Genomic DNA, 14,962 nt, shown 5'->3' with positions numbered 1-14,962 from the left:
GAACTGGGGATCGAACTCAGGGCCTTGTGCTTGTGAGGCAGGCGCGGTGTCACTGAGCTAAATTGCCAGCCCTTCATATTAACAACTTTAAAAAGAAAACAAAAATCATACGAGCATCTTAGCAGATGTAGGAAAAGTACTCGACAAAATCTAACATCTATTTCTCATAAAAAGTCTCAAAAAATGGGTAACAGAACTTTCACAATAGGAAACAGGGGGAAGGCCTTGCTCTTTTCCAGTTATCAAGGAAACAGCGATGGGCCCAGCAGTTCACAGCCATGGCCACTGATCAGTTCAGCGGGTCAGCCAAGCAGGAGGGTCCCTTCCTCCCGCACTGCCACTGCCGGAAGTGATGCGTTTCCGCTTGCCGAGCCACGCCCCCGAGCGCTTGCTTCCGGTCATGCGCCTCACTCCTGTTGTGGAGGTGGACGTGAAGAAGGGCTGCGGCTCGGTGAGGACGAGGACATTGACGGCAGCGATGAGAGGAAGGCGTGCAAGGCCTGCGGACAGAGGTGAGCAGGCCCCGGGCGCTAGGTCGGGACAGGCCTCGGTAGCTGTCTGGCGCCGGCTGGACACTTGCTGGTAGGGACGCTGACCTGACCTCTTAGAGCTTTCGAATGAGACGAGTCGGCGTTACTGACGCACAGACCGTGGTTCAGCTGCGTTAGGCCCCGTTGCTGCCCACCAGCGTCTTCCTCAGGCCCTGCCTCGAGTAAGAGGTGCCGGCAACACTGCCCTCATTTTAAAAGAACACAGTTCTTGATTTGGCTACACAGATTTAGTGGGCTGACAGTGTTTATTGGGATTTTTGTGTATTTGTCCTGAATGTGTACATGGGCCTATGAAGGAAGTCAGACATCCAAGACGGGTCCAGGTGCCAGCTCAGTAGTGTTTGCAGTGTCTGACGGGGAAGACGTGGAGAGAGCCAGGAAGTCAGCAGTGAGGCAAAGAATCACCTCTGGTCTCCCTTTAGACCTGCCTCTGTGCAGAGCTGAGGATTGGATGCAGAGTTCACAAAATGAAAGGGCAACTTTGCTCTACCTGTTGTTCTTTTTACCTCCTCCTCCTCCTCCTCCTCCTCCTCCATCTCCCCCCCCTCCTCCATCTCCTCCTCCTCCTCATTTTTTTTTTTTTTCCTTTTTTGGTACTGGGAATCAAACTCAGGACCTTGCTCTTTTGTGAGGCAGGCAGCAGAACCACTAAGCTAAATCCCCAGCCCAGTTTTTTTCTTTTGACAAAAACCACTTTTAAGTTTTTAATTATCTCAGAAGTAATACAAATCATGCTTTTATTTCCCTTTGAGATAGGGTCTTGAACTCACCGTGTAACCCAGGCTGGCCTTGAACTTGCAGTGATGCTCCTCCCTCAGCCTGCTAAGTGCTGGGATTACTGTTGTGCACCACCCCGCCTGGCTAAATCATGCTTTTGATGAGTAACAGGCTAAGTACCCCTGGAGTTTGGCTTTTTTCCCCCATCGCTGTGGTGCTCTCTGTGGTCCTCTATCAATATCACAGTCTCCAACTGTGTCATGATTGGGATGTCCCTGGGTAGACATTGTCAGCCCAGCATGTGAAAAGTAGCAGGAAGAAGACAGGAGAGGGCTGGGGGCCTCCATCAGGGTAAAAGGTTAGGGAGGACTTGCTGGTGGAGGGAGTGTCTGGGCTAAATGTCTGAGCGTTCTTTGGGGGCTGCAGTTTCTCAGTGGCTTAGAACAAGAGAAAGAACTGTGTCCCTTGCAGGAGCCAAGCTGAGCCCACATCCTGAGAAACCAGAACTAAAGGAGCAGAAGGAAGAGAGAAAGTGGGCACGGTAGAGGAAGAAAATTCCCCAGAACGGATAAGGCCGTGGTAGACTAGGTGGAAACCAAAAATGTGGAGGAAAAGTTGGATAAGAAATTGCAGGGAAGCTGAGGATGGCACATGTCCTCCAGCCTTCCAGTCACGGCCTCCACTGAGCAGTGTGGTCGGGAGGGACAGGGATTCCACAGTGGATTCTGCACCTGGCCACGGAGCTTCTTGGGTGGACTCAGAACAGGACTATGTGGCCTGGAAGCACCAACTTCAAGGGAGGGCAGATAGGACCGCGAGGGCCCGGCCCAGGCCACAGGGACTAGAATTTGGAGCTGTCCCCGTTGTAGATGCTCAGCAGGAAAGTGTGAGCAGGTGAAGGTGGCACCCGCACCTTCAGCTGTTCTGCTGTAATTTAGGGAGGTGCAGAACTCGGGAGACCTCCTGTGTCCTTCTCCACTTTCACCCAGTGAAGATTTGGACACAGCATCTCTCACATACTTAGTAATTGTTCAGGTTTTCTCACCCCGTATTAAAACTTGGGAGTTTAGATATCGGAATGATTTCCCAGAAGAACCCAAATCCCTGAGAGGGAGAATACAAACAGTTTGGACAATATGTGACATTTCCCCTGCACTGGGACACATGGCAGCACAGATGCGGTGGACAGAGCAGAGATGTTGTACTTCATGACAGGAGAGCAGCAGAGGAGGCCCTGAGTGCAGTCTTGTTTCACCAGAGCTCACAGTGGACATCAGCAGGCAGGGCTGTGTGGGCAACTGCTCTCTCAAGCGGTGATGGTTTTCTCCTGGAGAAGGAGCTGGTCTGTGACAGGACGCCAAGCACATGTGGGCAGAAACACCTTTGCAATGATGGGAAGTTTGCAACCACGTTAGTGCTTTCGTTGAGCAAGCACTGTTAATTAAGGTCCTTCTCTGTGCTTGGGCCTGAACTGGGAACTGTACAGACAGAGACAGAGAAACTGTCACCCCAGCATCCCCAGAGCCCGGAATGCAGTAAGTGATGAGAAGGACTTGGACAGGGGAGCAGCTGCGGGGTGGAACCGCATCAGCGTTGGTGTTGATTCTCTGGCTGGCTTTTCCCACAGTTGCAACACCGATCTGAAGGTAATGACTGTGACCTCTTAGCAGATCACCACCTCCTTTACTCCACGTTGGCTGAAAGCCACTCACTGCCCAGGTGTGAGGATGAAGGAGGCCACATCAGTGTCCTTGACTGTGTTCCTGTCTGCTGCAGAAACCAAGAGGCCAGTTTGGTAAGACTTAACAAGCTTCCCCCTGCCACGTGCTTGGCTCTCTCTGATAAGAGCCTTTCAACTTCATTATTCTCTCCCTGCATGAAGGCAAATTACATACTGGTTATATTCCTACAACTGTGATACTTGTTTTATCCTCAAATTTGAAATAAATAGGGTAGAAAATTTAACCCTTTCATGATGGCACCATAATCTGTATGTCTCACTCACTGCTGGGCAGTTTGAACCACCACTGGTACATGCATGACGACCACTTCTGCCACTGACAGAAAAGCTGCTGGATGTGAAGTTACACATGTACTGCTGGTGACTGAAGCCAGTGGGAACGTGTTAAAGCAATTTTTGTATTTGTACTGAAAATATAGGGGTGAGTATGAGGCTAAAACTCTGGTGTTACGATGTTGCAACAGTAAGTTTTATTTTACTAAAAGAAGAATCAGCTAATACCCTGTTGTGCTCATCTTGTCCTCTCCATGCATGATATAAAAGCTCTACTGAGCTCTAGAGCTTGAAACTGCAGTAGTTCAGCTCATGCAGTATGTTTGCGGCCTGTGCTTGAAGCATTGTGATGGTGACATGGGGAACACAGAGGTGGGCACAGCAGCCCTTACTGAGAGGAGCTTCGTGTGTTTGCACCAGGGTCACTAAGGACTGAGGATTGTCGGTGACAACACCTGTCATGGACAGTGCTGAGCCCACCTGGAGAAAGGGAATCGGCCAGTGACGGGGCACAGCCCTGGGCTCTCTGCCTCCTGAAGATTTAGGATAAAAGGACCCCGGAGAATCTCTCCAGAGTGTCCTACAGGTATGGGTTCACACAAACTTCACCTGGGTCCCGTCTCTGGTTTCCTTTCGTGGGTAATGGTTAGATTTAAGTAGTAGCAACATCAGGAGAAGCCACCAGACATAGACTGCAGAGCCTTAGGTGAAGATCCTGCTGAGAGGGTTGGGGGTTCAGTGGTTCCACTGCCTGCCTTGCAAGCGCAAGGGCCTAAGTTCAATCCCCAGTACCAAAAAAAAAAAAAAAATCCTGCTGAGAAAATGAAGCAGGCGGGATTCAGTGCAAGAGAGGGGTCCGTGTGGGTGTGGGGAGAGTGCATTGGTGGCCTTCAGCCGTGATGGTGACTCCTGTAGAGCGCTCTTTCCCCAGGGGTCCCCAAGGACAGCCAGATGACTAATAGAACCACTCCTTTCTGTTGACCTCACAGGAAGGTGGGCCCTTCATCTGTTCAGCCTGCTGGCAAACATGGCTGTGACTCCAGGGAAAGAAAGAACAGGTCCCAGGGTAGTGACAGTAGAAAAACCAGTTGTGTATAAAATGAGCGGATGATGACAGAGAGGGGGACTTTAGAACCACAAAGGAGCTGGCTCAGGTGATGTTGTGTGTTAGAAAAAGGTGTGTGGCGCAGATAGGGACCTGCTGGACACTCAACCTGGAGCCGAGGGTCTGCAGTCATCTGTACTACGTTTATCCTCTACTTTTTTACCAGTGTACTTTTCTCATGGAGGCCAAGGGTTTCTTCAGAGTCTCAGATCATCTGAAAACCCCTGGCATCCCGTGGTGCCACTGGAGGACGGTGTGGGGTGAAGGTAGCCACTTTCTCGGTTGGTCCAGTCCCCCTTCGTTCACTGGGACATGGATGCTCCGCAGTCCAGGATCACCCCTGCTGCCTCCCCGAATCAGGAAGTCTAACCACTAACCTGAAAGTTGGCCACGTGAGCATCTCTGCCGAAGCTGCAGGCCACGGTACCTAGGTGGGACAGTGCTGAGAAAGTGACAGGGTGGTCAGGCATCTCCCCCTCTGGCTGGCCGCCCTGCTGCTAAGCCTCAGCCTTGGTGTCACTGGGTCCCACAGCGCGTATGCACTGGCTCATCACCACCCAGGCTCCTGGCCGTGACTTAACCACGCTGTGCTCACGGATTTAGCTCTCAGTTAGCTCATGCGCATCTGTCGGTGGTGTCCAGTCACAGCTGCTGATGGGCCGTGTTTTGTTCCATTCTCCGGTGAATGGAATGCAGATATACACGTACCGTCCTATTTACATGTCTTCCCCAAACAGAAATTCCAGGTACTCAAGGTTTGGTACTGAACTATTTTAATCCCGTTTACAGCTAGGAGAAGCTCTTGTGGGGCTAATGTGTAATCCAGAAGTCACAATTTAGTGGCATTAAAAAAAACAACCACAAAAAGCAACCCAACCTTGAGGAAGAGGCTAGTGATGTCAAAAGCCAACAGTTTTCCCAAGGAGAGAGAGAAGCCAGCACAAAAAGGGCGTACGGTAACCAGGATGATATTTGATGACGACAAAAAATTAAAGCCTTGGGCCGGATATTTTGCTCAGTGGTGCCTCAGACTGCCTGGCCAGCACAAGGTCCTGAGTTTGATACCCGGTATGGAAAAAAAAAAAAAAATTAAAGCCCTACTAATTTACTAATGTTTTTGTGTTGTGTGATGTTCTTTGTTCTGCACATTTCGTGGGTTTGGAAATGGGTGATACCAGGTGTAGTGGCACACACCTGTAACACTAACACTCAGTTCTGTTTTCTCTGCACAAATGAAATAGTCTCCAAATGTGATTCTTCTTTTCACTTTCTCATGCTGGCTGAGGCAGGATGATCACCATGAGTTTGAGGCCAGCCTGGGCTGTGTAGTTAACCTGCAGGGGGTGAATATTCAGAGAATATCCTGATAGTTTTACACATTTACATTTCCTTAGCTTTATAGTTTGGAGTTAACAAAACCTCCAAGAACTTTTAATGATAAAGAAATGGCATAGTAACCTCTAGACCACCCTAAAGAAACTGTACACTGCGCCGGGTGTGGTGGTGCACACCTGTAATCCCAGCACTCGGGAGGCTGAGGCAGGAGGATTGCTGTGAGTTTGAGATCAACCTGGGCTACATACTGAGTTCCAGGTCAGTCTCAACTCCATAGTGAGACCCTGTCTCAAAAAAACCAAAAAAAAAAAAAAGAAAAACTGTACACTGTTGGGAAACAGTTTCTGTTTTGATGGGTCAGAGATTTAGCTCAGTGGGACTGCCGCCTGCCTTGCAAGCGCGTAGTCCTGAGTTCGATCCCCGGTACCCTCCCCCCGCAAAATTCTTCACTCCAATTTCCATTTTGATGTGTTAAACATGAGCAGCATGAACTCTGAGAAATATGCCTACATTTTTTGAGAAACAGGTTGTTGGGATCAGTCCAAGGGTGCACAACCTTTGGGGGTAGTGGATGAGTGGGAAGTCCTCATCGGTGGGGACTTTCTGAAGCCACCAGAAGCCCAGGCAGCTGGAAGGCAGGGTTTCCTGGCGTTCCGTGACATCCCCACCTTCCAGTTCCCTGCTGTAACTGTCACCTGTTGCCAGGCACACTGGGCCGTAACTGCCTCTCTCTGTCTGGGTCTGAGCTGCAGGCAGTACCTTCTGCTCTGAACTCGGGTTCTGAGTACTTGTTTTCACTGTGAAATTCTCAAGTGTGCTGGGGTGTTGATCAACTTGTTCTCAATGGTGAGTTCATCAGTGTGCTTACTGTCCTGCCTCGGTCCCGATCCAACCTAGCCGATTTCCTTGGTTTTTGTTTTTTTAAGACAGGGTCTTGCTATGTAGTTGAGGCTGGCCTCGAACTTGCAGCAGTCCTGCCTCAACCTCCCAAGTGCTGGGATTACACACTCGCGGGTGTGTGTGCTGCTATGCCCAGACTGATTTCCTTAGATTTTAACCCAGGTTGTATCTGGATTTCTTCTCCACAGTCCTTGGGTGAACGTCTGCCATTGAGGTCGCCGTGGCAGTACCACTCAGCCCCACTCCCAGGGCTGAGGTGAACGTTGTGGAGTTCAGTGGGTGTAAGAGCTCTCGGATGGGAGAGAGTGAACTGCAGTTTGAAGACCGCAGATCAAGTTGTTAGACCTGAAGCAGCTCTCGGCTCCCTGGACAAAAGTGCAGAAACATGGTGAGTTGTGTGGATTCACAGTGACCAGGGTGACGAGTGGTTCTGTTTTCTTTCCACAAATGAAACAGTCTCCTAAACTGATTCTTTTCTTCACTTTATCAAAAGTAATTTACCTTCCCATATTCCTAGAAAGGTAGAAGTTGGTATTTTGCCCTTCACCTGGATGGAAAACTGAGGCTCAAAGCATTTACCAGTTTCCCCCAATTTAGAGTGAGGAGTGGGGTGGGACCCTGGTAAAAATCCTGGTTACAATTCCTGTTGAAGGCAGGGAATGGTCTGCTTTTCTCAAGAATAGGTCCGGCCATTCTGGGGAGGACCCTCTGTGTCCCCTCTCAGACCCTCCAGGCGTGTAGCATCACTCCTGGCCTAAAGTGTTGTGCCTGAGCGCCGTGTCCCCAAGAAGATCACTCGTGTATGCAACACACAAGAGCACTTTATTAGCACAGCGTGCAGTGGGTCTGCCAGTCGGAGATTGGAGACCCCGAAAAGCAATTTCAAGCCGCTTTTTATAGGTTTTGGGATACATTAGCCATAGTAACAAGCTTTATCTCTACTATGATTGGTTAGTTACTACATTCAAGTCTTATTGGCTGTTGTTGGGGTGTGGCCGAGTTTCAAGGGTGCCAGGTGGTCTTATCTAACGGAACATTCTGTACTTCTATACAATGTGTTGTTTTCCCAGGAACTAGTTTGCCTTGCTCAGCAGTCACAAGACAATTGGGTTTATTTTTAGGTCAGGCTCAGTATGAAATGGAGCCTTTTATTACAATATGGAGTTACTCTGGCCTCCGCAAAAGTTCTGGAATAGCGGCCTTGTCTTGACCTGATGCTTCTGTGCAGTCTGAGTGGAGACAGCACCTGCTGGTTATGCCGGGGAAAGCTGGGGGTGACAGGTTTCAGAGGAGCACAGGGGGATTCCGCTCCTATCTGGACCTGTGGCGGCCACCATTGTCACCATGGAGACCAGGGACTTGAATGGCAGTGGGGAGACCTGCTCCTCGGGGCTCAGGCTCCTCTCAGGAGCCCAGGAGAGCCGGTCGCTGTGATTCGGCGGGGGCCGTGTCGGGATAACAGACTGCGGACTCTCGGGTGGGGCTGGGCAGCAGGTCCAGGTGTTCCTCAAGGTCTGCGCTGAGACGTGAGGCCGCAGGAGAGGAGGTGTCCGGGAGCGCGCGCCAGCTGCAGTCCGCCCAGGGTCACAGGCAGGGCGCCGTCCTCCCCGTCGGCCCCAGAGCAGAGCCCGCTGGCCTGTGCAGGAGCGGGGCTGTGGTGACGGAGGAGTCAGGGGACGGCGCTCGGCCGGCACCATCCCCACAGGGACCGTCACCCCTCTGAGCCCGAAGTCCTCACGGTGACCCGCGATTCCCTGGGAGGGCTTTTTGGTCAGTTGAAAGGGACTCAAAATGATAAGAGTGAACCGTGTGAAGGAGTCTCCAGATGAGTTTTGGGAACAGGCCGCCTGCCTTTCCCTCACGTCGTCCACAGACTCAGATGGCTTTGCAGGAAGAGATGTCGCGGGTGACAGAGGAGAAAGCCACCCCAGGGCCCGTGCAGGAAGAGTGTGCAGCGCGGGTGCCAGGCCGTCCTGAGCTCTAATCCGGAGTCTCAGCCTCGGTGCCCTCGGGCTCCTCCTGTTCCGTGGTCTCCCCCAGTCTCTCCGTCCCTGGGCCGCAGTGAGCTCTGAGTCCGTCGTGGTGACACTCTTGCAGCAGCATCTGGTACGGGTGCCCGCTCCCGGGGGCCCTGCTGCCACCTGAGCACCAGCTCTCCAGGGTTGGGCGTTTCCCGTCCGCTCCTTGCCACGTCGGATACGCTGTCTCGCCACACACTGTGCACACACTGCCAGGAGAGAGTTTTCTTCTATGTCTTTGAGAACCTTCGTCCTCGCAGGAATCCCAGCCCACGGGAACTTTCAGCTCCACTCCAAGAACAGAGCTGGCACCGCTTCGTGCCCAGCTAAGGGTGTGAGTTCAGGGGCCGCGGGCCTGGCTGCCCAGGGGTCCCGGACCCCCATTCAGACGGGGATGTGAGTTCTGACTCTCGCACCGGCGGAGTCATTTGTCAGCGCCCTTGCCTGGCAGCTTTGTCCTCATCTCTAACGGAGGCCGTCACACTGGAGCTGTTTGAGACCCTGGGAAATCACAAGGTGGAAATGGGAGCTGTGGAGAGCCTGGTGCTGAGCTGGCCCTGTCCCTCCGTGGGCGTGGCCTGTGCCTCTGCAGGGGCTGCCCACAGCCGCGTGTCCAGCTGCCCACTGAGGCAGGTGCATCTCTTTCCTAAGGAGGTGTAAGGCGCAAAGATGATGTGGATTCTCTCATGGGGGAGAAGCTGCAGCCGAAAGAGCGGGAGCTGCCCCAAAGCTTCCCCTGACCAAGCAGCCCAGGGAAGGGACGGGGGAAAGGTGTGTGAGCATCTGAAGGGGCAGCTCAGGCATGAGAACCAAGAGCTGGCGTGGGCCAGGGAGGGCAGCAGTCTCACAGGCACGGGCTCCTATGAAAAAGTGGGCCAGAAAACGTGGAGAAGAAAGAGGTGGTAGCTGATGGACTAAGGTCAATCTAAAGACGCTCATTGGCGCTTTTAAAAAATATATCGAGCTCAATTTCATGTAACATAAAACTAAGCAGAAAAAAGTGAACAACCATGTGCCGGTTGTGGAGGTGCAGCCTTTGGTGTAGTGCGGTCCCTCCTTCATCCCTCTTCCTCTGGTCACCTCCTGAGGGGTGAAGGTGCGTCCTCCCTCCATTCTGAAGATTCGTGTCTCCCCGAGCCTGCAGAGCCCTGGTCGTCCATTTTCTCCAGCTACCCCGGCTGTAACCGGACACGTATCTGTGTCGGGTGTCCGTCCCAGCTCTGCCCAGGGCACTGTGTGTTGACACAGAAACTTCCAAGGCCACGTGGGGAAGTGACAGGACATCTTTAGGCAGGAGACCAGGAGACACCAGGCTTGGATTACGGAGGAGAGCCGAGGGCAGTGTCGCGAGTCCACTTGAGTGCTTGGTGATGCAGGAGAGCCCTTCACTCTGTCTTCTTTTCCTTTGCCACAGGACTGTCCAGACGCGTGCCTGAGTTCCGCTTGAGGGGCCACGGGTCTCCTCACAAATCCTCTTTTCAGTGCCCCTGTAACACCATGCACCTCTCTGCAGGCTCACATTGCTGCTTCTCTCCCTCCCAGCGGTCCATGTTGCTCATTCAAGAGCAGGAACGGGAGCTCTCTGGGTTAACCAGGAAGCTGAAAGAGAGGAGAGTGGCGTCACTGCTGCCGAAGGACACTCTGGAGGTCCTCCTCGGCCGAGGTCACCCTGACTCCCCAAGGAGCATGGCCGCCGACGGGCCTGGCCAAGGAGTGCAGGCTGGCGGAGCAGCTCATCCTCATGCTCAGGCCCAGTGAGGAGGCCTCAGGTCCGGACTGCACTGGGCTGCTTTACCGTCCCGCTCGCGGGTCGCTGACTCACGGCGTGACTTGTTTGATGAGCCGTCCTTGTCCTGTAGAGCTGTGGCAAATTCGGGAGTGAATGCACCCTGTGGGGTCGCAGCATCCAGTGCGCTTTGCCCCTGAGGGAACCTGGCCTCTGTCTTGGCGGCCACATCCATCTGGTTTTAGAGCCACCAAGGGGACTGTGGCAGGGGGCAGCTCGTTAAGAGTAAACGTCATCCTAGACTAAGGAAGTTTCCTGACAGCTTCTGTGCTGACTGTGCGTGACTGATCACTCCTCTTTCCTGAATTCCTGTCTCCTGATCCGCAGAAAATGGATCATACGGTCTTGTTCACTGTCCTATGCAGGAAGAGAATGGTGAAAATGCACTAAGGAAAGATAACGCCCCTCACCCTTTGGGGCTGGTTTAGGCCCTTGATTCTGTAGCACCCGGCAGACTTCATCACCTCCCTTGGAGAGAATTTCCGCTCCTGACACAGCCAGGCTGCTGCGTTTGCTTCCCTGCGAGCGAGGAGCCGCGGTGATAGTTACTAGTAACCGAGGACCGCGTGTCCATCAGGTTCACTCTGCTGTGCGTCCCGTGGGCTTGGGAACAGGTGTCATGACGTAGGCCCCCTTCGCTGTCACGCAGAACGTTTCCCGCCCTAAGAGTCCACTGTGTCCATCCCAGCACGCATCCCTCCCTCACCCCGATCCCCGAAGTCCCAGCCCCTGTATGATCAGCCATGTGGTTTGCGAGGATTTCCTCCCAGGGTGCGGTCACCGGTGAGGGGTCTCAGCAGTGTGCATGGGGCAGAGGTCAGTTTGTCACAGTCCGACTTACTCGTTTTCTTTTGTGGACTGTGCCCTTTCGTCTCGCTAAGAGATGCCCTGATGCAGTTCACGTAGATATTTTTCTTTGTTGTCTCTTCCTGTCACGCGCCATTATTTCCGGGTTCTTCATGCCCTGCATGAATTCCGGAGGTGAATCCGCCGGTGACGGTGGTTCACGCCTGCGCAGAAGAGGCGCTTGGCTCGTCAGAATGACGCAGGCCGGCATTGACCAATAGAAATGGGCTACGTCACCCGAGAGGCTATAAAAGGCAGGCTCGCATCCGGCTCGGGGTCTTTCCGCCATCTTGAAGAATGCAGAAGAACCTCCAATAAAGCGTGCTTCAGAAGAATCCTGAGTGTTGCGTGCTCCTTGCTGGCGAGGTGCGCGTGACAAGTGGTGCCGAAACCCGGGAAGCGACGACCATCATCGCCGGCATCAGCGGAGACCCCTGACTTCAGGAGGATTCAGAACTGAGCAGCAGGAGGGGAGGATCCACCAACTTTCCGAGAGGTACGCTGTCTGGTGTGGGCGGGTGTTTTAATTTGTTTACTCCAACAGGTTTAACTTTGTCGGTCGCCTACTTTCGTAGATAAGGGAGAAATGGGGAATTCAACTTCACAATCACTGGTTTATGCTTTACAAAGCCTGTTGAAGGAAAGGGAGTTAAAAATATCGGAGCAGGTTTTAAGGAGGTTTTTAAAGGAAGTGGATCGAGCGGCGCCCTGGTTCAGCGGTACCGGGTCACTCACGATCCCATCCTGGGAAAAATTAGGAAAAGACCTCCAGCGAGAGAAAGATAAGAATACCTTAAGACCGGGGGTTTTACCAGTGTGGAAGATGATTAGAGCCTGTTTGGAGGATAAACGCTGCAATGATAAGGTGCGGGAGGGACAAAAATTGTTCAGGGAGCATCAAGACAGTGTATCAGAAACGGAGAGGGAAGAAAGAAGTAAGTCTAGACAAAAACGGAGAACAACGGGAGCTCAAGAAGAAGGGAGCCAAATTTCCGGCCCTATTGAGGCCTCAACGGGCCTCTACCCTGCCCTAGATGAACTAAAAAGATTAACATTAGCAGAAAAGGAAAGTAATTCGGAGGGCTCCTCGGAGGACTCCGAGACCGCGTCGGAGTCCTCAGGGGAGCCGCCCGAAAAAGAGGAAGTAGTAAGATAATTCAATTGGCCAAAACCATCTGAGTGCACTCGTTAAAATTGTCTTATATGTTTGTCTGTCTTAAGTGTTATATGTTTGTCTGTCTTAAATGTTCAAAGATGTTTGTATGTTCTTGATCAGAATGACGTCAAATGCAAGTAGATTGTTGATTTCTACAACCTGGCTTTATAGGATCAAATAAAAAATTTAAAAGATATTTAAATACAACCTTCAAGTTTGGATATGCTCCTGTTGGTGAATAAAGAAGCAGCTGCTCAGAAAGTTTATTCTGATCTTTGTTCACTAATGGGAGCCACCAAAATAATTTTTTATAGCCTTATAAAAAGATACATCTTGTTAAATATGTTGTTGGGAATATTGTTGGTTATCAAAGGTCTGAATTATAAATATGTTTCTGATGGTTATTTTCTGTTAAAAAAAAAAGGGGGGGGAAGATCCTGTTGATACAAAGCCACATTACAGGATATAAGAATTCATTATAATTATTATTGCTATTTTTCTGGTATACAAAATGTATTTATATTGTTTGACCATGCAGGTTTTCCAGCATATTGTTTATGACAATAACCCTTTGGTCCAGGTATTCTCTCTTCTCTTCTGCTCCACCTACTTATGGTTAGTTCTTTTCACCACCAACAACAGGACCATCAACATCACCACAACACTTCAATGGTCTGCGCAACATCACCTTCGCACCCACTCCAGTTTGCGTGTGGCCACCATTTCTTTGGCTTGTGGCTAATGTGACTCTCTCACAGACTATGGAACTGAATTGTGCCAATGATACTTGTTGGTACGCATCCTGCTGGGACGCTACCAAATTTCTTCATGCTGTGGTCGTTCGAATGCCTCGATTCATTCCTGTACCAACGGAAGTCTCGAATCCCTTGAGTATTGTAAGATCTAAGAGAGACTTTGGGATTACGGCAGCAATAGTATCGGCGATAACTATTGCAGCCGCTGGTGCGACCGCAGCCGCCGTCTCTCTTTCCACGTCAGTACAAACCGCAACCGCTTTGAATAATTTGTCAGCCAATGTAGCCTCTGCGCTCGATATGCAAACCTCTGTTAATGCTCATTTGAAGGGAGGGTTAATGATTGTTAATCAAAGGGTTGATTTAGTGCAAGAGCAACTTGATGTGTTATGGCAATTGGCCCAAATAGGATGTATGTGGAGGATGCCAGGACTCTGTGTTACACCTGTACAATATCATAATATGTCAGAAGCTGCGAATCTATCTAGGGAACTCTCTATGTATTTGACATCAAATTGGACGGGACGTTTTGATCACTTGGTTAGACAATTGAGAGTAGCCATTGCTCATGTTAATTCTACCCGAGTAGACATTGTTTTTGCACAAGGTATATCTGATTGGATTGCAAGTGCTGTATCTATTCTGAAGGAGTGGGCTGGAATGGGATCAATGATTGCTTTGTTGGCTTTGGCAGTGTTTTTGGGATTTTGGTGGTTATGTAAGCTGAGACGACAGAGACAAAATGATAATATCATGTTGATGCAAGCTTTTGCTGCCCTTGAAGCCGGATACTCGCCTGCTGTTTGGTTGGCCAATTTACAATAGCTTGAACGTTGGTCATTATCTGCCTATGCCTTGCTCATTCGGGAGCCATAAATATCTGCATCTCTCTACCTCCTTGGACATGGCCTCTGCACTCTGTGGATTAGTCCATTGCACCAGAATCAGGCATGTCCTTTTACAATCTTGTTGATCAGCCTTTGCACCGCTCAGAGGTTCTCCTCATTGCACGAGCTAAGGTGATCCAACAGTTGCTCACATGGAATACCTGCTTCGACCACCTTCCGGCCGGGGTGGTTGACAGGCTCCTCCTGAGCTCTAGTTATTTTAAGGAAGGGGGAGTTGTCACGCGCCATTATTTCCGGGTTCTTCATGCCCTGCATGAATTCCGGAGGTGAATCCGCCGGTGACGGTGGTTCACGCCTGCGCAGAAGAGGCGCTTGGCTCGTCAGAATGACGCAGGCCGGCATTGACCAATAGAAATGGGCCACGTCACCCAAGAGGCTATAAAAGGCAGGCTCGCATCCGGCTCGGGGTCTTTCCGCCATCTTGAAGAATGCAGAAGAACCTCCAATAAAGCGTGCTTCAGAAGAATCCTGAGTGTTGCGTGCTCCTTGCTGGCGAGGTGCGCGTGACATCTTCTCTTGTAAAAAATGTTTCTAATGCCATGTCTACAATCTGTTCTGTTTTAATTTGGGGGAAACTGTATGGTCTTTGTGTAGAGTTGCTTTTTGTGTGGCCAGTGCCTGTCTGTTGGGGACCAGGATATATGAGGAATTATTGGGGGCCAAATTGTGTGACTTATGCCCCAGAGCCCCAAGGCTGATGTAACCTGCCTTCGGAAACAGAAAAGCATACAGAAAGCTGTGTGCTTTGTGGCTGTGAGGAGAATGCTCGTAATCACAGAACTCCCATGGCAAGATAACATCTGCTAAGGACAATGTAAAGAATTCTAGTTCCACAAGAGGTTTATATCAGTGGTGCCACCGCCTGCCTCGC

The 14,962-nt window shown here is 51.0% G+C and overlaps 1 long non-coding RNA gene across 1 annotated transcript; it reads left to right on the top strand.

Annotated features, from left to right (window-relative positions):
• The first annotated feature begins 393 nt into the window (after window positions 1-393).
• Window positions 394-5,383, top strand: LOC109118166. The gene is made up of 4 exons (XR_002025475.1): window positions 394-512; window positions 2,896-3,063; window positions 3,703-3,868; window positions 5,177-5,383. It is a non-coding gene; the product is annotated as an uncharacterized LOC109118166 (long non-coding RNA).
• Window positions 5,384-14,962: the final 9,579 nt, after the last annotated feature.

Source organism: Fukomys damarensis, unplaced genomic scaffold (genome assembly GCF_012274545.1).
Source record: "Fukomys damarensis isolate Sample0158 unplaced genomic scaffold, DMR_v1.0_HiC HiC_scaffold_32, whole genome shotgun sequence".
Taxonomy (NCBI): domain Eukaryota; kingdom Metazoa; phylum Chordata; class Mammalia; order Rodentia; family Bathyergidae; genus Fukomys; species Fukomys damarensis.
Note: the sequence above shows the minus strand (reverse complement) of the source record. Positions and strands in the feature narration are given on the sequence as shown.